The following is a 27601-nucleotide window of genomic DNA, read 5'->3' as shown; positions in this document are numbered from 1 at the left end:
GTCCCAGCGGAGCAAGTACTTTTTGTGATTCAATGTCAATTGAAAAAATTATATATATATATATATATTGAATTACCAAATTCAATGTAAAAAAATGTCCAGCAGATTATATTGGTTCAACAAAAAATACCTTGAGGACAAGAATAACAGGACACCGATTTGATTATAAACACCAAGATTTAAAGAAAACTGTCGTGACTCATGGTATAAATCACAATGAAACTTTTGAAAATACATATTCAGTCAAACCTATTCGGCAAGTACATACAAATTCAAACCCAATTTACCTAAGAATATTAGAACAAACACACCAATTTGTTTTAAAGAGCAAAATTCCACATGGACTCAACATCAGATAACTTAGCCAAAAACGTCTAAATTTGTAATCAACATATGGAACAATGGTTTAGTTCATGTCATCTGTATTTAATATTATTATTTTTTATTCACTGATTATTTACTTTCGTTTGTACTGTTTCCTTTTATATTTTATGCAATTTTTGCACCTGAAGACGGTTTTCACCAAAATATAGTGCCAATATTTTAAAAACACTTTGTTTTAATTGTACAGTATTATACAAAAAATAATATATATATATATATATATATATATATATATATAATCATTATTATGAATACATATTATTCCTTATCTAAAGTAGTTTGAGCTGTACAGTTTAAATATATATTAAGTTCCATAGATGTTAATATAATTATTCTGTGTTCGTTTGTTTGTATTCTTGTTATTTCATAAATTTTATTTTCAAGGAGCTTTTTATTCGGATAGGTTTTAAGTATTTGTGTTTGTTTCTAAATGTAAAACAAGATGAACTATATAATATTCTCTGATTAATTACTTACCATCTAAAATAAAAATATACAAATTTTATTTTATTCTAAAAATGATATTTATATAGTGTGATCTTATTTAATGAATACTGAAATCTTCTCATCCTGTATTACTTTGGTAATCAGGCACAGACTTAAGAATGTTACTAGTACTTTGTAGGTTTATGGATCGGGGATGATTTGTAAACGATTGGATTATTTTTTTAAGATGTTTAAAGTTACATGGAAATTAAAACCTATACACAAATTTATTGAGGAAACTACATATAAATTGTTTCACTATTAAAGTTATTTGTTGTACCATGTATGTAAAAGTAATATAATAATTATAATAAACAAACGATAACTATCATCTAGGTTTTCCGATTAACCCCACGTCGAAACTTATCCTACACAATCAACGCTTTAAACATTTCTGCCTGACTGTAAAGACTTGTGTCACACTAAAACACATAAATTAATTATTAAAATTAATTTAATTGATAATCGAACAGAATATTTGTTTAAGTACGACATGTGTGTTATTAAAATCAAACTTCTCTGCGTAATTAATACTAAATGTTGTTACTTTATTACAAGTCCTAAAATTTCAGTAAGTTTGAAAATTTAAAAATCATTTCGTTTTCATATAGTGCTTTTATTATACACTAACTGTCACTTTAAAATTTATCAGTCAATTGCAATTAAAATTATTATTATGTCAAGTTGCCTACACTTGTTTTTAAGTATAAAAATGAGTTTTTAAGTTTATTATTTTATATTAAATTAAATTCTTATAGTAAAACTTTTCAAAGACAGTTTTTGTTCATGCATATAATATCAAAAATCACAATTTTCTTTCATTTATATGAACTACTCAGGTTGTTTATTGAAAGTTTAATATATACTCGTATTTTACCAAATTACTGTTAAACGATAATTATACTAATTGGTTGGAATTATAAACGTTGTTATTGTACTATTACTTCAAATGTTATTTCCATAAATGTGCCTATTTTTAAATGTTATGTTCAATTTTTTCTTGTAGACCTGGACGCTGCGATAATCTTTCATATATAAGTCGATATCTTCATTTGGACCATAAAGTTTCTTCTGTTCACAATAACTCTGGAAATTGTTTACTGTTAGAGATTAAACTCAGCACTTATAAATATTAAATATGATTAGGGTAACCATTTAAGTCGGGAAGTTGAAAACTATTAAAATACTGGCATTAAGAGATTTTCTTAAATTTATATTTTTGTTTTAATTGTGAATAGAGCAAATATTTAAAGTTTTTCAGAAAACTGTTAACTAAATATGGCGTGACCCATATTAAATGTTATTGCTAACAATTAAGAAATGTAATTATAAATAATTATATGAAATGTTTATAATTATTAAATATTGAATAGTAAATTTCCAACAAATAAAATATTTAATGTCTTTATGTAAGTGTGTCCTAAACTAATTTCGTTTTTCAATAATTACATTTATTAGTTCACTTTAATAAAGTATTAAATAATAATTTTATTTACAAATTACTGGATTATAGAAATAACTGTCTTTGCATGTTTATTTATAAACATTCCCTAAAAATTTCATTTATTATTTATTCAAAAATTCAAAAAATTTGGAAACGAGATAAAGTGAACCCTTAAATTTGTTATTGAAATACTTAAAGTCAACTTGGATTCTCAAAGATAACATTAAGATAATGACTAAGTTTTTCAATTTATTTAGTTACCAAACATCGATACTTAATGATTCCATACCTAAAACTAAAATTCTGGAACATTATGTAACGAAATGAAAATACGTGAAAACAATTTACAGTACATTAGTACGAATATCTATGAAACATGGATCATACGTCGTATACATTTTATTTTATTACAAAATGCGAGGTAAGTTTAATCTGTTTTTTGTTTTAAAGAAACAGCCAAGAGGGCTTGTATAGATACCTTTCAAATTGACAGATCATTGAGGAAGTGTCTGGGTTAGCAGTGTAGATTAAATTCATTTATTAAAAAGTTGTACCTGAAGTGATATGTTTAACGTAATTTATTTATGTTAACTGACTTGTTCCATACATATTAATAACCAGATTTTTCTTTAAAGTGTAGTAAATTTACATTTATTTTATATTTTAACAATGTACCACAACAGTGTTAAGTTACAATTTAATTACAACTTAAATCAAAATAAAATGAATAGAATCAACTTATTATTTGTATTTAAAAAGAGAAAAGATAATGGTTATCTAAAATTAGTAACAATTGAGTAGATTTTTAACTAAAACATTATGGGTAGGATGATGTAGTCTCCATCTTTCTCTTTATATCTGCCCAAGGATATTTGGTTTCCCTCTTTTTATTGAGGTATAGATTAAAATACCACTTAAACAAAAACTTGTATTGTCAAACTAATATTTGCATGTATTAGCTAATATATGAATTGTATTTGTTGAGTAAGATTTAAAACACAGTGCCTCCTTACTATTAATTTTGGGACTCTGTATGCAGAAAAAACGACTAGGAATTGTGGAATTGGTAATGTGATGAGGAACGATCTTACCACAATTTCTAAGTTTAAAGAGTTCAAAGGGTAAGTTACATCTCGGTGTCTTTCAAATAAGCCCATATGGTTCTTTAACTATACAGCTAAGCAATCCTGTTAAAATTCTAAAATACTTTGATACCCATCTCGTACCAAAAATTATTAATTACTACATTGTGGAACAACGTAAACAAAATTAAAATGTAGGAAATTCGTCAAGGTAATTTATGTATGAGAGGTGAGTGTCCATAAGGGTTAAAAGGGGGTTTTTAGTTACGAGAAATGTTTTTAAGTAATTTGGTATCCTCGCTGGGTATTTTTGAAACCAGTGTTCTATTGAATTTGGAATGGTTAATAAAATACGTGTTTGTACTGTTAAGAGGTTCCTTTTTTTATAAGCTTACAATTTCTATAGCGTGAGAAACGTAATGCTGGGATGATCACTTGAAATTTAAAACTTAGTACATTATTGTTTTATTTCTTCTTATTTTCAGTCTGGTCGTATTTCTTGCATTTAACTAGTTTATAAAATAGATTTTTAAAATAATACATAAGCAGCGTAACATATCTAGTTTGTATTACATTTGACTGTTGAGAAAGGATCGCAAAATAGTTCTATCTATTCCTTGGCTATTTTAAGAATTTCCTACACTTTCGTCACTTCAGCTTTTTTTAAATGATGAAGAGTAATTACTGCAAACCAATTTCAATAAAGAAATAGATAATTTGTATCTTCAGATTCATGTTTTATGTTTACTATTAAAAGTAATCATTACATTCAAGTGTAATTGTAAAGCAGTCCAACACTGATTGTTTCCAACCTGGATCACTTTTTTATTACAGCGCGTACAGTTGTAAAAGTTATTACTATGTAAATAGCTTGTATAAACACCAACATAGCCTTTGAAACTTTTAATGAGATGGTAATGGAAAATCCAGAAACATTCGGCGATTATTATTTTTGCCGTTTTAATAAATCATTGTTTACAGTTCTTATTTCTTCGCTTTTGCTGTTTTCTAATTTTAACCTGATTTTCCACTCCGTATTTTGAAGCCTGGAATATCCCAAATAAAAACTATGGTTCAAAATTAAAAGCAACAAATTTTAATATCACAATATCACGGTTGGTATATTATTATGGTAGTTTTAAATTCATAATATAATGGGTTAATGAGCTCTACGACCTATCTTCAGTTTTCAATTAGATATTTTAGGATCAGTATCTTTAGCGCTGTATAACATCAAGTACAAAGTGGATAATTAGTTTTTTATGTATGCTTTCATTACTGTGTCATTATAACTGAACGATAGTTTTAGATAGATATTGAAAAACTAAAAACTTCAGTATCAAAGTATATGGTATAATTTTATATAATTTTTGTTCCGAATGAGAAGAATATGACGCTTAACAGATTGCTTCTCTTCGGATTTGACATGAAGCATTCTTAAACATGGGGGCTATCGGCTTGCCTTCCTTTGGTTACTTTCTAATCCCTTGTTTCATTTACATGAGTACTTCATTTTTTTCATAGTCCATACACAAAAAGTTTTCATTATTTATATTTCAGTGTTTCGTTTTCTCTTAGGGTTACTCCCAAGTTGTACCATTTCCTTATCTCGTTTCGCGGATTCACAGAACGCGAGTACTCTAACTGTTTTGGCTTGGTCTGGTTAAAAGTTAACTCTTACATTCATGCCATATCCATGATACAGAGAGTTCTGTTGGATTACTCCTTGGAAAGGTAACCACTGAACTATCCTGTAGTAGTCTAAAAGTCGTTATTAAGCTCTATATAATAAGAAGGACCGTTTCTTGTCCTGATATAATAATACCTTCTCTATTCTATTTAAGAACATATTGCATAAGTGTTTTTATGTGTGTAATATTGGTATGAAACATAAAATACATTTTAACATCAGTTTATTTTTAGTCATTTTTCAATTCTTACTTTACATCAGCTGTAACTATGATGGCAAAAAATTAGTGGAATAAATAAATTTGTAAACAAGCTGAGTGCAACTATGTGCGATTTTAACATTGGAAATTTTTTCAAGGTAAAGAAGAAGATAAAATAGTGGAAAAAATTATTTACGTGTTAAAAGTCAGTAACAAGAACTTTTCAGCTGCCCTCCTTATTTCGCCATATTTTGTATTATTTCAATACTCATAGTAATAATATATGAAAACGCTTAGTGAGTAAAAATGTGAATGTACCATGTGGCAAGACATATTGAGACAGATTTCATCTCTAAAAATTAAACTTTACATGAAGCTTTCTACATAAAAAAGTAGGTAATGGTACATGTTCTGTTCAAGCATGAGATTTGTATGGGTGAGCGTCATTGAAGCCTACTAATCAGTTAGAATGATATTATTTGATTTTGTCTGCAGATAAGGGGGGGGAGGTGTCAAAATATCTAGTGTGTATGTTCATCTGCTGGTGTCCGAAGGACGACACCTCAAGAATTAAATGAGCTATAGACTCGAAGTTCTGCAGACAGCCTCAGCGAAGCCTATTACACGACACGTTATAAGGTTTACATTGTAATAAAATTTTTTCAATTAGCAAACACTTTATTAAGAAATATATGTTTATCTCACTTAGTTCATTGCGTGTCTGTTTGTGTGTGTTTTCCCCCTGATCGTTCGAAAGTCTGAAATGATTTAATACATAAAAGTTTTGCAATTCGGTTTAAATATTTTCAGTTCTTAATATTAGCGTGCAAACACTTTGTGTGTGTATATATGGTCATGAGCAAAACAAATCGCTTAAATTGAACTAATTTTCATTACTATACCGCGTTAAAATTTTGCGTACATATTCAAATTTCGTGATACATTATTAAATAACTAGATCAATTACTCAAGTAATAACTGCACCTGTCTACGTTTATCTATTATTGGTTAGTTTAACAAACTGACGAAAATGCATGTGATGAAGATATCTGAGGTTACATTAATAAACACAAGAACTCCAAATATGACATGCAAGTTCAATTGTGACTAGAAATTTACACTAATCAGTCTTTCGTCTCAAATGAAAAAGATAAATGTCCTACCTTGCTGCTGAAGCAGAATAAAAATGAACTCAAATGTTATCTCGGAGTGGTCCTAGTGATTTCAGTGTTGTAGTGATACACTATAATATTATGGATTATTATACGTTAAATAGTTTAATTTTTAATAACAGAAAATAGTAATAAGTTAACAATATAAGTTTTATCAAATTATTTTTGAATATTGGAATACAAGAGAACAGCTATTCACTCCCCTACACAACATACGAATTATGCGCTACTCATAGCTCGACAGGCGAGAACCAATTTCATCGTATGAAAACATAACCTTGTTTTTCGTGATCTCGAAACAAAATGTTTGATGTAAGAAAGAAATCGATATGGTAGTCATGCCAGTTGCAGTGAGGCTATATTATAATGTAGCAAAAGTTCAAAAATATAAATTTATAGATTTTTTATCCGTCATCTTGAGATAAATAAAGTTTACCTTCATCCCGTTATTTTAGTGTTAGCCAAGAAGATGAAGCAACTGGAAATACCAGAAATTCACCACGTTAGCAAAAAAGTTACCTTATAGAAAGTTTTCGACGTCCGAAATATCGAATTTCGTCTGTGATCTCAAGCGATACTGGCAGAACAGTATATAATTTGTGCTTAGAAGTTTGTAGCTTCTAGAGATTCTAGTAACATGCAGTTTATTTAGTTTATAAAACCTGTTTTCAAGGTTACTTCACAGTACAAACTATATAACTTATTTAAATTTAAAACCCCACAGATTTTACTGCCTGCAAAAACAAGGAGTAATAAATTAGTAGAGTTTTCTTTCTTTTTTTTAAGTAGCTATCAAAATTAAATAGAGTTTTATTATTTTATGTTATTGTTTACTTTAAAATTTTGTGTTGCTAAACAAAGTTACCATATACAACTTCTTGAGTATGGCAAATAGGATAAAGAAGTTAAAGTATTAAAATACCAGAATACTCACAAATGAGTGACAAAATGAATGGGATAAATTATTCTCCTGAGGTAAACTACTCTCTTGTGCATTTAATCATTCAAATGTCACCCGCACGCTCCTCTACACAGAGAAAATGGAGCTTTGTTTACGATTTTAGTTTAAGCCTTTTGGACAATACGCGTTGTGTAATTTTATAAAGAACGATGATTTACTATAAACTGTACATCAGATCATTGAAGCTCAAACAATTAATTAATTATGATTTTAAACTGTAATAACACGTAGTAAGGTCCAGTGTTAATGAGCTTCAAGTATTTTACTGTAAGCATATATAAATTTGTATTTTATTGTAAGAAATGTACTAAAGCTTATGTTATATTACTGCAGTGTTATATCACATAAAAAGAACTTTGTTATAGAATGATCTGTCCAACATTAAACATTTTCATGGTGGAATTCTAAAGAAATATTAGTGTTTATTTCATTATCTAAGCAATTTCCAGTATAATTTTCGTCTTAATAAACATGTTTCATAGATTTTTTAAATTTACTCTCCTGAAAATAAGAATTTTTGGTTGTGTCACTTTTATAGTGATTGTATGATATTTCCATCAATATTCAATATCTTGTTAATATTAATAATCCATTAAGCGAGCGATGTCCTACCATTATGTCACGTCCTGTTATATCCACGGTAACACATTAACACATGATGTTCATGTCAGTACAATTAAGAGCACTCTCATCATCTCTGTGGAGTAGATTCACACGTGATGACATATTTTGGTAATCATTTTAAAATTTAACATGAACATTTGTGTCACTCAGTATTATATGATGTAATTAATTCACATAGTTAACTCTTAAGGTTTCAAACGTTTTTGGAATATAAAATTTAATTGTTGTAAGTAACTATGTTTTCAAACAAATTAATGTATTGATTTTAATTAAAATTAATTTAGGTTTTAAATAGGAACTTTTATGCTTATATTATTTTTATCTTGTAAGGTTTCAGTGTGATAGAGTTTCTAAATATATGAAATTGTTACGAATAGGGACATACCCACCTTAAGAATTATTTTCCCATCATTTGTGCAAAATATACGTCTCAACTAACAATGTATCTTCAGTTACATATTTCAAAATAAAAGCCGCATGTGAATTCCATCTTCCTTCTGATTTAGCTGGTAAGGAAATTGTAAGATGAATATATTATTATAAAAAAGAAAATAAACATGTAAAACTATCACTACTGACGTTTAAAAATTACTAAATATTAACGTTTTGAGTGTAATATCTTTTATTTGCATTTAAATATTCTCAATCACTTTTTGAAAACATGGAAGACCTGCCAGTCAAAGGAAGGTATTACAATAATTGCATTATTTTGTTAAATATATGTATATAAAATGTAATAATAATAATAAAAATAATTGTATAAAAACATTCGTATAACATATTAGTTTTAATACTCCCAACATAAATATAATTTGTCAGGGAATTGTTTCTATTTTTCTCTAAAGGGATTTTCATTACTATCTAGGCCATCTCGTTTTGCTGAAATAGATTCTCGATAACATCTCAATTTTAATTGTATAATAAATTGTATTAGTTATTTATTCCATAAATACAAAGTTATTGTAATTTACTACATGCAAAGACAAAGCACTTACTACGTTTACGTATAAATACACTGATATATAATATATATATATATATATATATATATCCTAAATTTATTGAGAAAATGTTTTGTTTAGTCGATTGCTGCATTGGAACTATTGAGGAAGGATATCTGACTATTCACAGGATACTAACAGTGAATCACTAATAGGCATTCACAGTTAGAGTAATGTACTGATGGAGCTATATATCAACTAGAAATCGATTAATTTGTAAAAGTAGTAATATGGGTGGATTGCTTTTTTAATTATCAATTAGTTACAAGTTTACTGCAACCGTCTGTAGGTCATCTAATATTTGTAAATCCTAGTGAGTTATTTTTATAATAACACCACATTTGACTGAATCAATAATAGCTTAAAAATTGTCTTGTGGTTACTAGTTTTACATCTTAAACTCATGATATTTATTTCCAAACAATTCATGAATACAAATTGACTTATAAAATAGTAAAACGAAAATTGGAATAATACCTGCAGAGACTCCACGTCTGTGTGCAGGATTAGAGTTCTTAAGTCAGTCCAGCAGCACTAATAAACTTATTTAATTGAACTTTGCTAGCTTACATTAACATTAAATAAATGAACTTCTAAATGTGGTATAATTTTAAACTAAAACATTGTATACATCCTACATAATATATAAGTAAAAAAAAAGTAAACACGACAATCTACGATATTCTATTAATTAATAAAGCTAAGGAGAGAGTTAATCCAAGAACTAAGAGAAAGTTATATACGTTTATAATAAGCTAGTCAAGCCACATATATTATGACACAGAACAATGCAAGGACGCGCGTTACCGTACTTTTTGGTTGTGTGTGTGTGTGTGTGCGTGCGTGCGTGCGTGAGTGCGTGCGTGCGTGCGTGCGTGCGTGCGTGCATGTATGTGTTCAGATATGTATACCATCTGAAAATACACCTGAACATAAAAGGCAGAGTAGAATAAAACTCGTCAGTGACGAGGCTGTACAGCTGTCACTGTTTATGACTATTCAAATCAAACTTGTTAAATCGTTTTTTTTTTAATATAAACGTTTAACTGATTTGTTTTATTTGCAATGCAAGGATAAAATGAACATTAAACTTTTACAATTAATGGTTTATATTCGCTCTTGAGTACTGTGGTAAAGTTTTAATAACTTTCAACCGCAGCATTATTAAGGAATTGTTTTAAAGAAAGCTTTTTTTACATATGTTATGCCATTATATTTTTTATATTATGTTTCAGTGCACAGAGTATGTGTGTGCCTTCCAAATGTCACTCGAAAAATCCACAGACATTTCCAAGCAAGTAAGAATTATAAAGGCGTCATACCTTTTCAAATCAATTCTAAGAAAGTATTGTAAATCAATACGGATATTTCAGGAACAATTTCGATTTCTGAATACAATGAATGTTTATGCCTCTCTCGTTCTGCTGCAGGAATTTATTTTTAGGATTGAATCGTGGACTTTCACACATCTTTAAAAATCATACATCGTAATCACAACACAGTGTTGTTTTTTGGTATGTTTAAGAAGCAAATTTATATGTTGTAATACACATCAGTAATTAGTAATAAGTTATTTTCCTATAAATATAAGTTGATTCATCGTCTCAAACTTGGAATGAATTAGACATAAGCAAAATCTCATAGGCAATTACCTGCATTTGTCAAACCAGAGAACGAAGATAAAAATTTTTAATGGAAAACAATTGGTAAATATGGGCCTTATTATACGATAAACCGGTGACGGCTCCAGACATGGGCTATGCCCTAAAGGCAAAAAGGCTGCTGCAAGTATCACCGAACGGTAGCCTACAAAGGCCAAGTGTACAAACAGTTTTTCCAGTTATATTATGAATTACGCATTCTTCAAAAGATTTATGTTTTGAAAATGCTTACAAAAAAAACTAATAATCAAATTAAAGTTTCAGCTATAAAATTTGGAATACACTACGAAATATTGATAAAAGTAGTATCTTCTATTACCATAGGTAAAGTCATATAATTCTGACCGAACATGTAACTATGCTGCTTAGTTAAGCTCAGAGGGCTTTAAAGATTTTTTGGTACATGTTGTTTGCGATTTACTCGACTTAAATGAAGATAATAACCGATTATTATTTTTAACTAATATACTAAGTAACCTAAAAGGAATATGGAAATATATTAATACGCTGTTAAAATATAATATACATCATAAACATAAGTTTGAACATTTATAACTGTAACTGACCTATAATTCAACAAAAGTGTAAGAGAACTATTGCAAGCAAAACAGTTTATTGTGTCCAATCGTGTTTAGTAGAATTGTTCGGAATAGCATTCAATATTTTAGATCTGGCATTGATGTAGGCAATATTGAAGTGGTTTAGTGCTACTGACAATTACACAACAGTAATTAGCAAGAGCAAAGCTATTAGTGACGTGCGTTCATTATCCTGCAAGTTGTTTGTTAATGGAAGTGTGCTGATTATAGATTCCTCTCTTCTTGGCCATTGGGTAATGCAGCACTGTTCATTACACAGGGAACTAAATAATGATTATTCCACATAAACGTGACTTTATATATACATATAAAGTAATATCATTAAATGAAGCTAAAAAAGCTAAGTTTTAGAAAAAAACATTGTACAGTAAGTAGGGCGTAGACTTTCGACTTCGGCGCCCCCTGCCAAAACAATGCAACAAAGTGCAACAATTTCCAAATTCCAAATTTTGCACCAAAACTCTCAGGCCGCTACAAATAAAATTTACTGTTTAAATTTGATGGCAGACGAAGTCATGCCCGAAGTGATGGTTATTACTGAGCATCACTTCAATGAATGATGCTCCAGCATAGTTGCGACTGGAAAACTATTACCTGAGTAATTACTTTGCTCGAAGTTATTTTAAAGGTGGGGGTATTGCTTTGTTTGTCAATAAGTGAATTCAGTATGAAATTGGATGAAATGTGAATTGTTCTGAAAAGGACTTTGAAGCGGCATCCATTTTACTTTTAATGCAAAAAAACAAAACTTTTTGATCGGCCTTTACAGATCCCCTGATGGTAATTTCGATGTTTTCATGGACCAAATGAGTTTTCTTTTGCAAATTCTTTTTCAGGAAAATAGATCGTTTATCATAATTGGGGACTTTAATGTTGATGTACTCAATGTAACAGACATGAAAACCAGGAAATTGGGGGATCTCTTGAAAACATTTGATCTGCATTGGTCCGTAAACTCGCCGACTGGGGTGACAGCTACCACTGCCACCGCAATTGACAACGTCATCACCAACATACCATCTGTGGCGTTGTCCCTGATTGTCACAGCCATCTCGGACCATGATGCGCAGCTGGTCACCTTGACGGATTTGGCGCCTGCTACTCTCCCTCCACAGACAGTCGTCTCCCGAGCTACTCGACCTGAAAATATTGCTGCTTTCTGTAAGCTATTAGGAAAATAAACTTGGGACTGTCTTGATGGTTGTTCTGGAGCTGACGACATGTTTATATAATTTATTAGGGTATTAAAATATTACCTAGATATTGCATGTCGCCATAAAATAACTGTTCAAAAACATAAAAATTGTCAAAGTAGTTGGATTTCTACCGGAATATTAGTCTCTAGGGCAAAGTTAAAAGAATATTACCAAGTTTCAAGAACAACAACAGAGGAGCATTTCCAAACATTCTTTAAAAATTATAAAAAAATCTACAAAAAAGTAATTAAGGCAGCTAAGGCATATGATGTAAACAAAAAACTGAGACATTCTAATAATATATCAAAAACCGCTTGGTATATAATTAACAAACAAAGTAAATACAGAAACCCAGTCTCTCCTTCAGAGCTGATATTTGAAGGAAATGCCATTACAGACCCCTTCTTGATTGCGGACATGCTAAACAAATTTTTTGTAGATGTGGCGGTGAAGAGTGGTAATGTGCCATTGTCAAGTTCTGACAGCAGCAGGGGGTCATACAGCCCAGCAGCGTCGATGATGTTAACACCTGTTACAGAGGGTGAGGTGGCTGCGGTGATCCGGGACTTAAAGGCCAAGCATTCTAGGGATGTTTATGGGTTGTCGGGGTGGCTTCTTAAACAGTGTTTCCACACAATCTTGAAACCATTGGCCAGAATGATTAATTTTTCTTTCCAAACTGGGCAATTTCCAAACGGCCTAAAAATGCAAAAATCATTCCACTCTTCAAAAAAGGTAATTCAAAATCTCCAAGCAATTACAGGCCCATTGCCATTCTTCCAACAATCTGCAAAATATTTGAGAAGTTATTTCTCATTAGAATGCTTTCCTTTCTGGACGTGCATGATATTCTCTGTAAGGAACAGTTTGGTTTCCGGAAGGAAATATCGATAATTGATGCAGTCACTAAACTGATCGACATTGTTGTGAAGGGCTTGGACAGGCAAATACCTAAGCTTAGCGTATTTCTTGACCTGTCTAAGGCGTTTGACTGTGTGGACCACCAGACTCTCATTTCAAAACTACATGACTGTGGTATACGAGGTACACCACTCTCATGCTTGAGTCGTACCTGAGTTCCGCCTGCAACAAGCCCATATAAATGGTGTTTCATCAAACAACGCCCTCGTAAAATATGGGGTCCCACAGGGATCAATTCTCGGCCCAGCTTTTTTTTAAATTTATGTTAATGACCTCAGGTCATCCATATCATCTGGCCAAATGATTCAGTACGCAGATGACACAACTCTCTGTTTTCAGAGTAAATGCAGGGCCTCAATGGAAGTGGACTGTTTTGTAAGTGAAAATTCTTGTCTGCAGTTCTTATCTAAGGTCAATCTGCAGACAAATGATTCAAAATCCAATTTCATCAATTTCTCAGGGCGGAAATTGCCCCATGATTGTGGTCCATCAGTTGTGCTAAATGACACAGTGATTGAAGAACTAAATAGCATTAAATTCTTAGGAATCCGCATTGACAAAAGTCTAACGTGGGACAATCATGTAGACGCAGTCTGCGCCAAAATGTCCTCGGGCATCTTTGCTCTGAGAAAGTTAGCAGAATTTTGTGCAATTCCTATTCTAAAAATGGCCTATTATGGCCTTGTGTACCCACACATGTCTTATGGCATAACGTTGTGGGGAGGATGCGCAAACACCCACTTCCAAAGGTGCTTTGTCCTGCAGAAGAAAGCAATCCGAATCATCTTGAAAATAGGAATGAGAGAATCCTGCAGGGAGCACTTCAAAAGTCTCGATTTGTTAACGCTCCCATCCCTCTACATGTACGAGACTGTCCTGTACTGTCGTGACAAATGTGAAGTAACGCGGAGCAGAGACGTCCATGACTACAACACTAGAGGGAGGGATGCATTAAGACCAGCGCAGCACAGGCTCCGGGCTTTCGAAGCCCTGCCATCTGAGGTCGGGGCCAAACTTATCAACAAGTTGCCTCTTGACCTACAGGCTGAAAATGGGCAACCACTGTTTAAGAGGAAGCTAAGGAACCTATTGGTGCAAGGGGCCTTTTACTCCGTCGGCAAGTTCGTGGACCGGGGAGGTTAGTTGGTACAACCGTTGAGTGGGGGGTGCCAGGCTTTAGGCCTACACGATAAACCATAATGTTCTCTCTATTTAAGTTTTGTTTTATTTGAGAATTAAAATTTTAAGTCCTTTCTTTTATTTGTTTAGTTTTACATATAATTTTGTAAAACATTACAATATTATTTTATTTAAATACCTACACGACTTGACGCGTGCCATGCAATGTTGTAAAAATTGTTATTACGGCAATAAAGAAATGAATTTATTTATTTATATTTAAATTATGGCATTTAACGGTAGTTGACTTAAATCCCAATAGCTTACTTTGAAATATGAACAATAACAAACATTTACTATCATCTGTAAAAATGTGTATACATAATTATACTTATAATTGTTAACAGGTGATTCAATCACGTTTACTATCTGCTGATTAAGCCTCAAATACAGTTTTCAAACCCAGTGAGGTGTTAGCCCAGAGAGACTTAATGAGAGAAATATTAATAGGAGTTAATGTTAACCAGGAACCCTAATAATGTTCATGTACTATTTCAGGACATTCGATCCAGTAATTTCTACCTCATTGAGTTACACAAACACACACACACACACACACACACACACAATTACATTTGCATATGATAGTATAGATTACTATTGTATAATGTACATGAAGTACTCTCGATAATACTAAATTCACATACATATAAAAACATAGCAAAAGGTTATTATTATTTTATACTTGAATACGAACTTTTAAACGGCAATACGATGGTATAAGGCACAATTCTAATAGTTTTCCAACTCCTTTAATAATTTAAATACGAACAGTTCATCAAAATCCTCTTTATATAACGATACAATTATTCTTGCCCCAATATGAAACAGTAAATTGAGAATATTTTAGAGTAATTAATTCAGTGTAACGTTTTTGTATAAGTACTAATTTATTTAGGTCTAAAGCGTTACATGAAAACCATTGCTCTTATAAAGATTTCAAAAATAGCAACATGGGTGGTGAATACGTATACACAGACAGTCCTACAATGTTAACCAGTGTGACCGCTTCGGTTGAGTGAAACAGCAATGCCCGAGGAATGTGGACCTTGTGAGAACCGCTTTAGCGTTCGTCGCTATTTTATCACACAAATAAACACACGCGTTCGCACGGCACAAACAGAAAGACAGACTAATCCGCTACGACGAAAATATTAAACTGAGTAATGTAGTTGATATTTATAAAGAATATACACATTTTTCTATTATGTTAATATCTGAGATTTTACTAGATATTTCAGGAGAAGAGCGATTTATATGGAGAGAATAAACGCGTGTGTAAAACATTTATTTTGATAGAGATTCGATACTATAATTAGAGTACTTCTAAAACTGGGTAACTTGTTGACTACATACATTTTATGAAACATCCTGCGTTAAAAATATCTACAATGATTATTTATTAAAAAGTCATGTAGTGCAACAGTCAATATATTTTTACGTATTGTTAGTACGCTTGTTGAAAATGTTAGCGGTCTCTTAGACTTTTTTACTTAGAAGAAGAACATCGGAATAAAATATAAATTTATTTCTACTGAAAGTAATACTTTATATAAATGCATAGCTGATCAAGCATTTGCAGATAATTTGCAAACCTTATTATTTTGGAATAGCTGGAGTAAACTATGAACATGAAGCTTGAACATTTTATTTGAGAAATATTTGAGAAACACATTATTGTTTAAGAAACATCTGGTATGTTGGTAAAGAAATTGTTAGTCATTTTGTCTATTCTACTCATAAAATAAAAGGCCTGAAATTAAAGGTCAGTATCATTCCTGATTTTAATTTTATCGACTTGAGTCACATACACAATTAAAGAAATTCCATGACTAGGAATCCATTAAACGGTTGTGTTATAATAAGTAAGCTATACAAATATTTTCATGAATGTATGGAGAATACCATTAAACAGAAATAATTGTATGAAATAAAGGAATCCTTGAACCAAAGTTTAGCTTTAAAAGTGTCATTATCCGTCCAAAAGAAATGCACAACTCAGTCAGAACCTTAGATATTTCTTACTCAAATAGAACTTTCAAGCTTTATGTTCATAGTTTAGTCTAGAAATCCAAAATAATAGGGTTTGTAGCTTTATTTTTCTTTTAGGTTCCCTGCCGTATTTCCTGAGAGAAATTTTCTTTTGTCATATTTATCCAGTTAATAAGAAATGAAAATATTGAATTGACGTAAGGTTTTTTTCAACATTTTTGAATGTTTACGAGAATATAGTATTTTACCAAGTTCTCGGTCCTACCGAAATCATTTATTCCAGTATAATCGTTAAAAATTTCATTTTGTCTATTTTTCTGTTGTACTAAGACATTTTGAGGTACTGGATACAGGATTACGTAAAACACTTTTTGTCATAAGAGGTTATAATAACTAAAAACTGATAAGAGCTCATATTTTATTAACGGTAAGTGATAGAAAACTTACAAGAAAAATGTAGTGAATTTTATTAGCTCTAATTTTAAGTGTATAATATCTATAGGACCAACTCTTAATGAGATGTAGATGAAAACTACAACGAGGCACATGAATCACCTCTTCTCTTCCGTTACTCCTAAGATCTGACTTTTACTATGCTATACTACCAGGTACACCGAATAAGGCCACATAGTTCGGTTTACTCTTATTGAATTTCCTTCTGGAATCATCCATTAACTAGACTAATTGAAGTAATACTAATGTTAGCCTCATTCTTTCATTAACATAATAGAGCGATCAATTTCGTGGTATTATTTTGTGATAACGTAATTCAATAGCAAATTCCATGACGTTCCTATAACATTTAAATGCAAATTGAATGTTTTGCAAGAAGTATTGTTATGGACAACCAACAATAATTGTCCTTGAAAAATCTACTTATGAGAATTCCAAATACCTCGTGTATTTTCGAGGGGGTAATAAATAATATTAAAACCAAACTAATATAATATATATATATATATATATATATATATATATATATAAAGCTGAATAATTCTATTATAATTATATAAGATATCATCAGTGAGGGGATCCTGCAGACGACTCAGTAAGCAAAATAATGGTTACGACCCCTACAGCCAAGTACCACTTGTGCCATAATACCTCCGATCAATAACATTTCAGTCGGCTCATCCGCGAAAGTTATCAATTTGTTTTAAGTTCAAAACATGTAAAGAGTTAATAATTTCTATTACATACTTTCCATTTTACTGCAAGGTGTGTTTAAATTAATCTAATATATTAAATATTACTTATCATCAGGGATATAAGTTTCAACCAAAAGGTTAACGTTTATAAGTGATCGAGTTTGAATTTATGTTTATGAATATTTTATCATAATAGTCTGATAACCACAGAAAGCTGAGTATGGTCTCCTCTCAGCTGATTTTAAGAGGACGCGTTTTAGTTATTTGTTTGAGATTATGGGGACGAGACTTTCCTCTCTGTTCCTAGAAGATATGCTGGAATTTTACAGTATTTTTCAAATTTTCAATGTATGCTGTACAATTTTCTAAATTTCCAACTCTCTTTTATATGTTGTTTATTATCAAAGAAATAAATTTATGATAATATGTTACATAACTGTTTCTTACTAATTTTAACAAAAAGAATTGTTTTATTGATGCAAACGTTTTTTTAATTATTTTCCAGTAACTTTGTTCTAATACTTACTATACTTCCAAAAACTTTAATATCTGGCAGCTCGTGAGCAGCTATCATGTTTGATAAGTATTACTGGTTTCGTTTTAATTTAATGAAAATTAATAAACCCATAAGGAAATCAATATGTTAATAATGAGCCAAGTATAGACATATAGACTTATATATATATATAGTTTGCATACTGTAATTATATTAGAATATCTATAATTTCTGAGTTCAAATACTTAGTAAACAACTTTAGAGATTTCATCCACGATATACATGCAATTTCATAGCAATTAAATGAAGATCGCAATAAAACTTGTACAAATGTTTAGCACATATATAAAATACTTATTAGTATTTAAAGATTAAACGCTTCTTGATATACATTCTTTTAAATTAGAAAGTATTCAATTAATTTTCGGCCATTAAACTTGAGGAATGTACATCAGAATTCAATCTGACAATTTGCATTGTCATTAAATTTCATCAGTTAACAACATTAGAAATACTCACAAATTAGCTTCTACATTTGTTGTGACTCTGGAATACTTGAATAAATTGGCGAAATTAATTGCACTGAGATATATGGTATGACCGTGAGTGTTTTTTGTAGTCTTGTCTATACTGTCTGATAAACCAGGGAGGTGGTATGGGAACTAAGACAGTCTGAATTGGACATTAAGCAACTGTAGAGGTCAGATGTTACAACTTACTCGTATTGAAATCCTCCATTCTCACACTCTCTGACGCCCAAACAGGAACCTGCGGTAAAAACAAGTCTAGATTTTACCGATGAGTTTAAAATACGTTGATTGTATTAAGGATCATAAGAAACAAGAACCTTCATATTAGTCTGCTCATCGATCGATGAAACATTATTATCCCTCAGTTTCAATGCTCTAATCTCTATATTGCTTTTACTTAAGAACCGAGATACGAAGAGCGAAGTAAAACCAAGTTCTAACCATTATTTACACTAGCAATAACTATTTTTACTTAAAATAATCCATTTAAATAGTATGAACTGTAAACTACCAAAAGAATTGTCTTAGAAAGAGTCCATTATTTTTTCTAAACAGTTTAGCCATTTGTAAAGAAATGTACACAAATTCAGTTTATTTCAGATACTGATAATAAATTCAGTAATAAAGGTGTTGATTTTTATTTGTGCGTAAACAACTTACATATTTTACGTGTGATAAACTGGTTGCAAGATCAGGTGTTTAAATATAAGGCCGAATTAAAAAATACTATATCCAAGCTTAAATATGTAACCTAAATATTAAACAAAGTACTCTTGAAGATGGTAGGATTACATCTGTAATAATGCAGTGTAATTCATCAACTAAACTAAAGTAAGATCATAACATATACATAAGCAAGACTCCAGTCGAGTACTGTATACAAGGAAGATGCATTGTAAAATATTTTAAATAATAACCTTTACGTAAAATATTTCTCAACAGTTTTAGAAAAAAACTGATTACTAAATATGTAGGAGTGTTAATATTATGGATTAAGGTTATGGACAAACGAAGATGAGTTATGGCTGTGTGGCTCGGGGCAGGTCCACGCCATGTCGTGTTATTGGTTACGACTCCATTACACGGCCTTTACCGCCACTAACATGGTTACTGGCTGGGTCGGTGTGGCACATATCGTTATAGCGTATAGCCGTCTACATACATGCAAAAGCAGCTTTGCATCATTAAGATTAAAACAGTTTGTTTTGATTCATACCTAACACTAAGTGCACTTATTTACCATATTGATACATGCATTAAATTCTTTAATTTAAAATTAGACATCGTCAGGACGATTTGAAAACAATGGAAGTAATTCTAAAACAGTAAATTTCCAATTTAAAAATATTCTAGAAAGACTTTTTTTTAAAAGAAGGGTGATGTTACTAATAATATGGGAACCAAGCTACACTAAAGGGGGGATTGCCTAATACACTAAAGTTTGATCAAACTTTGACATTTTGTATGTTTTTTTTTTTGTATGAATTGGATGGAAAGTAAGAAAATTACGTATGCATTTAGCTTAGATTTCTAAACTTTGCGTAAAACGGAAAAAGATAAAGATTATTTTTAACACGTTCAATAGAAAACCTTAGTACAGCACAGAATTTTGTTTAGTAACTAAGTAACCTAACTACTTTTGTTAACTAAGGTAGTACAAGCAACCGTACAAATTACGGCTGAAGATAAATTACCATTTTTTGTGCGTCGGCTTCTGATTTGTTTATAAAAATCACTAGCACCGTGAGAGTCACTAGTTATACATTCTTTGTGTGAGCGTATAAATAAAGGTTTAAGGTTTGCTGTACTATATTACAAGAGGATATATTCTAAGAAAACATATGTAAAATGGTTACAGAAAACTTGTTTACCATATAGCGGATTTATATCCGTGGTATTTACAGTAGGATTTTGACCTAGGCATATATCTTTAGAATTTAAATATAAACAGAGACACGTAATTTGACTATTGAATTCCCCTCAACAGCCTATGATGGATATATTAATTAAAAAACGCATTATTTAATGGATGTGTGGCGATTCAAAATACTCGGTGTTAATAAAAGAAATTGAAAAACATAAGAACAATTTTATCATTTAAACTTTAAAAAATAATTTTTTTAACGTAAAGAAAAATAAGAAGAGGTTTGTAAATAATTGGTAATCCCAATTGCTATCCATATTCTGACATTAATAAATAATAAGTTAAATAATGTTAAGACTATTACATTACCTATTATTTATAATATATAATTAATTGTATAGTAAATAATAAGCATCTTCCTGAGTCCTGTAATCAACTCAGTGTAACGAAACCAACCAAAAATAAGAATTAATTAGATTTTACATAGATTGTATTTAATTTATGTACACAGGAACGTCAAAGACAACTAATTTTACAAGGTCTGTGTTCAGTAGGTCGGTACGGCATGCTCCGTTGGTCAATGAAATTACTTCCTGTGGTGACACATCGTACGCAATGCCTTCCATATTCCAGCATAATTATATAGGGCGACAGGTTATATAAGACTTTGCAAAAAAAATATGAAAATAAATAATTGTAAATAATTTAATTCCTTATATATTGACCAACTAATTTTTATGGTGGATTTTAATAAAACGTTCCACAAAATCTGTGGTATTACTACAAACGTTATTTATTATTACATACACAATTTCGGCCTAGTGAGGTGTATGGGACTAAATATTTCTGTACAGTTAAAAGAAATACAGCCAAACATGAAGTTCGTGTGTGGTATGCATTAACAAACTTGAACCTCATATTGAACATAACGTTAACTCAACAGTTTTGAAAAATTCCCAAGTTCAGCTATATACAGTTACCTGAAACTAAACTTAAATACGAAACCTGGAAATACCCATTCGTTTCGTATTTAAGTCTAATCTTTATTTATCTCTCTATAGTGTAGCATCTCATCTTCTATCCGTGAGCAGATGTTCATCTAAAAATCCCAATCTAATCCGTTTATTTTCACATATATACAAAGAACAAAACTAAGTATGAAAATGAAATCACAGATAGAGAGTAACCAGTTTCCGAATCTCTAGATTTGGTCTCTTTTCAGACAGTAAGCCTAATTTATTGTAAGGCATGGATATATTAGATAATCTTCGTACATAGGAGCTATAATACTTTCAGTAGGCTATGCCATGAGTAACACGAACCTGAACAAAATCTGCAGTTACATTGTTTGTGATCATTTTTTCATCTTTTCCAATTTTTAATTTTAAAAACTGTTTTTAGCATTGCAAGTTTCCTCAGAAAGCAGCTATTTTCAGTGGTTTGTAATAATGCTGAAACTGTAGAATTTCATTTCATATTAACCTAAGTGCTTAATAGGCCCTTCAGCCCTAAGTGTTTGAAAAAATTATATTAATAGGAAAAGGAAATAAATGTTCACAATTGCGTGTGATGGACAGTCTGGTACGCTCCTCCAGCCTGTGCACATCACGTGCTTGATTTATACTACCTAGTTCAGCTTTTGAGTTCACAACTCTCAGGGACAGGCATATAAATGTGTAGGTCTTATATCACATACTCGAGTAAAATTAAATTTAACCTGGTCTCCAATCATGTAAGATATACAGGGTGAGTGGCTCTTGGGGTGACAACATTTTTTGGGTTATAATGCAATTTCCTTTATTAAATATCTTTACTAATCCTCAAAAATTATGTTTATTATACCGTCCTATGACTACTTAGTGTTAACTTTTAACCTATACTGATTTTTTTAATGGCAAAACACCTAAATAGCTGGTCACATGGCATGCCATTTTAAAGCCCATTAAATGGCAAAGTTTTTAATATCACTTGACAGATTATTTTGTACAGGGTGTGGTAAAAAGATGGGGTTCAATGATATTTCAGTTTTTCTGAAACTTAGCAACTTTGAGATTTGAATCGACCTGAAGCTTAATTTTCTTTTCTTACCGTTTGAACCGATAACTTTTTCAAATTGAAAATTTTACGGTAAATCTAAAAATGATGTATTTTGCTCACATATGTCTATATGTTGCTGAGAAATATCAGATTTACGTACAAAAACACGGGTTTTTTAGAAAAAGTGAAAATAATTCATTTCAGACCTAATTTTTGGAGTTAGACTTTTTTATAACCGCCATTGTATCAAATTTACTTTGAATTATAACCCAAAAAATTTTGTCACACCAAGAGCCACTCACCCTGTATATGAGATGTATAAGATGATAAGCCTCACATATTTTAAACTAGTTTATTGTACTTGTAGTTTCTGCAACATCTTATCTACACATGCATATGACTGTATTTGTGGGTGAAGGCTGGTAATTTCGCCATTTAAATTAAGATATTTTGAAAATATATTGCATTATAAGTATGATACCGAATTTGTCTTAACATGATTATTTTTATTATTCATAAATGAAACTAGTAGGACTAATTTACGTAACATCGTTCAAATATTATTTTATTCACAATATACAATTAATTTATGGACTAGTAAAGTATGCTTCTCCGCAAATGACCAATTTTCTATCGCAGAATTACTTTCAGAATGCCTTTTATAGCGTAGAGTAGTGGAGCCCGACTGCTGTAGTGCGTTATGACAGACGGATGTGGCATGTTCATCATACATGTCCCAAGCAGACAGACTCTCTCACACAATCATATCCTGGTCCAGCTGACAATACAGTGGATCTCAGAATTTATCGTTAACACATGATATTGACTGTGCAGTGGTCATCGGTGATTTATTTAAGTTTCACTATCAAGGCCATTACTAATTTTTACGCATAAATTGTTTTGTGTGAACACTGCATCGTCATAGAATACATTAGAGTTTAAAATCAATTATATTCATATTACAACTAAGTGGAAACCATAAAGTGTTACGGTTGCAAAATGATATATTAGTTTTTTAAAGTTTTTTTTATTTATACACCTAAATGAATATACTTTATAATTTAAAATATGCTTTAAACTCAATAAAGTTGAATTGAATATACATGGTTGATACTTAGTCCTTATGTAAGGTATATCAGTGTAGTGGGCTGGATCTCACCGCAAGATAATTCATATATTTAATACCTAACTATAAAATATATCTAATTAAGCATATTTCAAAATACTTGAAGTTACATAGATTTTTAGGTCACAGAAACTGTGCTAAAGGATGATTTTGATTATCCATTAATAGCTTTTCAAATGATCATCGTCATATTTGAGCATGTTTGTGTGTTTAATTTCAGTAAATAGACTTTCTTTTATAACTAAAAAAACGTTTTTGTCAGAAACCTTGTATTAAAAAAAAAATTGAACCAAGTCAAAATTACGGGCGTTGTATTTGAACATAATCCTCTCATGAATTATACGTAGAATTGTGTGTTGTGTAAATGCCTTCAATTATGTTATTTTTTAATTTCTTTCGTAAAAAATAATGTATTATTATAGTTATAATTTATATATATATATATATATATATATATATATATATATATATATTTATGTTATTGTTATCATTTTTAACTGTTGTTATTTTATTGTTATCAAATTATTTATTATTAAGTTAAAATTTCTCAAATTATTTATTGATGTAATTGCTATTCAAGTTATTTATTTTACATCGTTGTTATTATATTATTTATTATTATATTTTTATATATTATTTACTTTTATAACTTTGTTGATGTGTTATTATTATTACGTTATTTAAAGTCAAATTATTAATACTACTATGCTATTAATTCAAGTTTTCTGGTACTATAATTATAACTTTTTTCAACTTTTTTACTATTTATTATTCTAATCAGCTTTTTATCAACTGTTGTAATCTTGGTATGTAATGGGTTTACCATTAATAAATAATTAATAACTTTATTTGCAATTTTATAAGTACTCAGAACAAATTCATATGAATTATTTAGATAAACTTAACCCTGAACAGTATTTTCCTTAAAATAAAGAATTAAACATATTTCGCATTTCTTCGTTTTAAAAATCTGCGCCTGTTTTACATTACAAATGTAAATAGAGGTGTTCTACGAGAAACTAGTAATGCAGATATAATGTTCCTAAAGTGAATTTATTCAAATTTAACACTAGTTTCTTCACCTTAGCCATATGTTTTCAATAAATTGTCTCTAGAAATAAAAAATTATTGCAATCTGCTAATATTTTTTATGCTACTAGATGGACAGGATACACAATGATTCAATTAAAAAAGGCTCTGTCAGATCATTGATAAAATAAAATAATGTAAAATACAGTAAAGTCAGATTAAACGAATTTTCTATAAAAAGTGACCATAATTTAGTATTTTATAGTAATGTTAGGAAAGTTGATTTTGTAACGCATACAAAAGAAATTATAGAATTAAGAGCTATTCTTTAGTTACAAGAAGCTAAAAATTTATCTTTAAGCCTATCCTGTATTCCTATTCAATTGTTTGTAGCTTATTTACAATATACACGCTTTTAGGTGGATCTGGAGGTGGAGTGTATTGTTTAATCATTTTGTTCATGTACTTTAATAATATAGACACAAAAATTAAACACTATATAAAATATAAACGGAACTGCTTAATGAGGCATCTTTACATATTTTTTAAGCTTCGTGATTAGATATCGTAAATATTTATTTATAAAAGCAGAATTATTGTATACTTAATTTTCAATTTTATACATTAGAATAACAAAATAATTTTATTATAAAATGGTTCCTAATGTTTGGATAGCATTCGTATATAATATTGGTTTATTCCATTGATATATTTTAAGCGCTAAAATGTAATATGAGACGATCTGAGAGAAGCTCAATCCTGCTGAGTGTCGTGCATGAATACGTCAGAAGTTGCTGACGTCAGAAATAACAAATTACATCCAGGAGTGTATCAACGGAGTAAGGATTCAAATTATTATAAAAATTAACAAATTATTTTACTGAGTAGAGATAAGCAGTCGGTTCATAGAATAGTAAAGACCTTGTTTCCTGGAGGGAATCTGTTAAGTATTATGGTTATATGTTGGTATTATGTTGCTGATATGTATTATTGCACCTTTATAAATAGTGTATAAGTACTATTTTGAAAATCCGTAAGACGGAAAAAATTAAGAACCCACGAAATTAAGAGTTTTTCAGTAGCCAATTAACGAAATATTAATAGTTATACCTAATTGTGTCTGAAACACTTTTACTCAAACGTAAAAAGCCATCCCCTTAAAATTGAATATTTTACATTTCTGTTTAAAATATGCTCACTAATGATGGCTTTCCTTGCAGCGTGCCATTATAATAAAAATATTATTAATGTTTTAGCGTTGTTTTAAAAAAATGGAACGGATAATCTAGAATATAGTTACGAAAATAAATATTGAATGAGCAAAATTCACTCACGATATATTAAGCATTTTCTATACCCGGCAACAATCACCAAACATATGTTTCTACATCTATATTAGCTTTTTGTTATATTAAACACTTACTGAACTTTTGAGACTCAGTAATCAAAGTTGTACAAGTGCTAAAATCAAACATCTGTATAAAAAATATTAAATGTTTTAGTTTAGCATATCTTTTTTAACATCGCTTTAGTTTAAAATTGTTATGGCCTTTCAAAGTGAACTCAAAGTGTCTCAAGATTTTAATTGCATTAGGAATATTGAAAAACTTTTATGAGGCTTTTAAGGAGTGTATTTGAGGGTAAAGTTACTACTAATTTCATACCAAGTTGTATGTTATCAGATATTAAAGCAGTTAAACCGTTCATATACATGTATAAATCTTAGAATAAAATCGATTTTCCCGACTGAACCATATCATAGTGGAGGATATTCAGCTGTTTTGTAATTTCTGTTACCATAGTGGTTAAAATAAGCATACTTCTGTGAGATTTACCTAAAAACACCTAACTCCAAATTAAATGGGGGTACCTTTTTAACAACGTCTTCATTAGGACGAAATATTATATTCCATATTATAGAATATTATTATATTATATTATATATATATATATATATATATATATATTATTATTATTATTATTATTATTATTATTATTATTATATTCCATATTAAAGAACCAAAAACTGGGTCCAAACCTGTCGACCTTTTTGACTAGTGGCGAATTAACGGTATACTTACATAACAAAATATGGATCAAAAACTTGAGTAAAAGTGTTTCAGACATAATTAGGTATAACTATTAATGTTTACATATGAGTTTTGATCAAAAATTAATTAAAAAGGCTAGATAAAAATCTAAATAAACTATCTAATTTAATACAGGAAATGCACTCCTCCAAGCAAGTAAGATGAATGTCGGAATTACTATATGATATTTTCATATAAATCTTTTAAGTAATCGAGAGGCTGGTAATTAGACATTAATAGGAATACAAAACGTAAACAGGAACATACAAGAACTAAAATATTACTAAAAACGTAATGTATTCAACGAATACTTCAAACGCGAATAGTCTTCAGTACGAGCAAGATTTTATAAAATCCTCAAAGAAGCCGAAGTGCTGATAGGCTTAGCCCTTACTCAAATCCTCGTCAAGACGGAGAATACGGAGGATTACCGAGGACACTTAACAATGTGTGTCTCACAGATCCTGAGATGAATATGAATATGTATCAGTCATCTACTTTTCGTGAGCTCTTGTGCTTACAAACTGAATCCAAGACAGCTGTTGCTGAGATACTGTTTATTTGGTGAATCCTAATCTGTTGACACTTTTGTGCTTATCTTTAAGAACTATATGGAACAAATATTAGTATTTCTTAAAAATTCCCTTTTTAGTTTTTATCATGACACATAAAAATAATAATTAGCATATT

The sequence above is a fragment of the Homalodisca vitripennis genome, chromosome 2, assembly GCF_021130785.1.
Source record: "Homalodisca vitripennis isolate AUS2020 chromosome 2, UT_GWSS_2.1, whole genome shotgun sequence".
NCBI classification, from domain to species: domain Eukaryota; kingdom Metazoa; phylum Arthropoda; class Insecta; order Hemiptera; family Cicadellidae; genus Homalodisca; species Homalodisca vitripennis.
The sequence above is the reverse complement of the archived record's forward strand: the minus strand, read 5'-3'. Positions refer to the sequence as shown.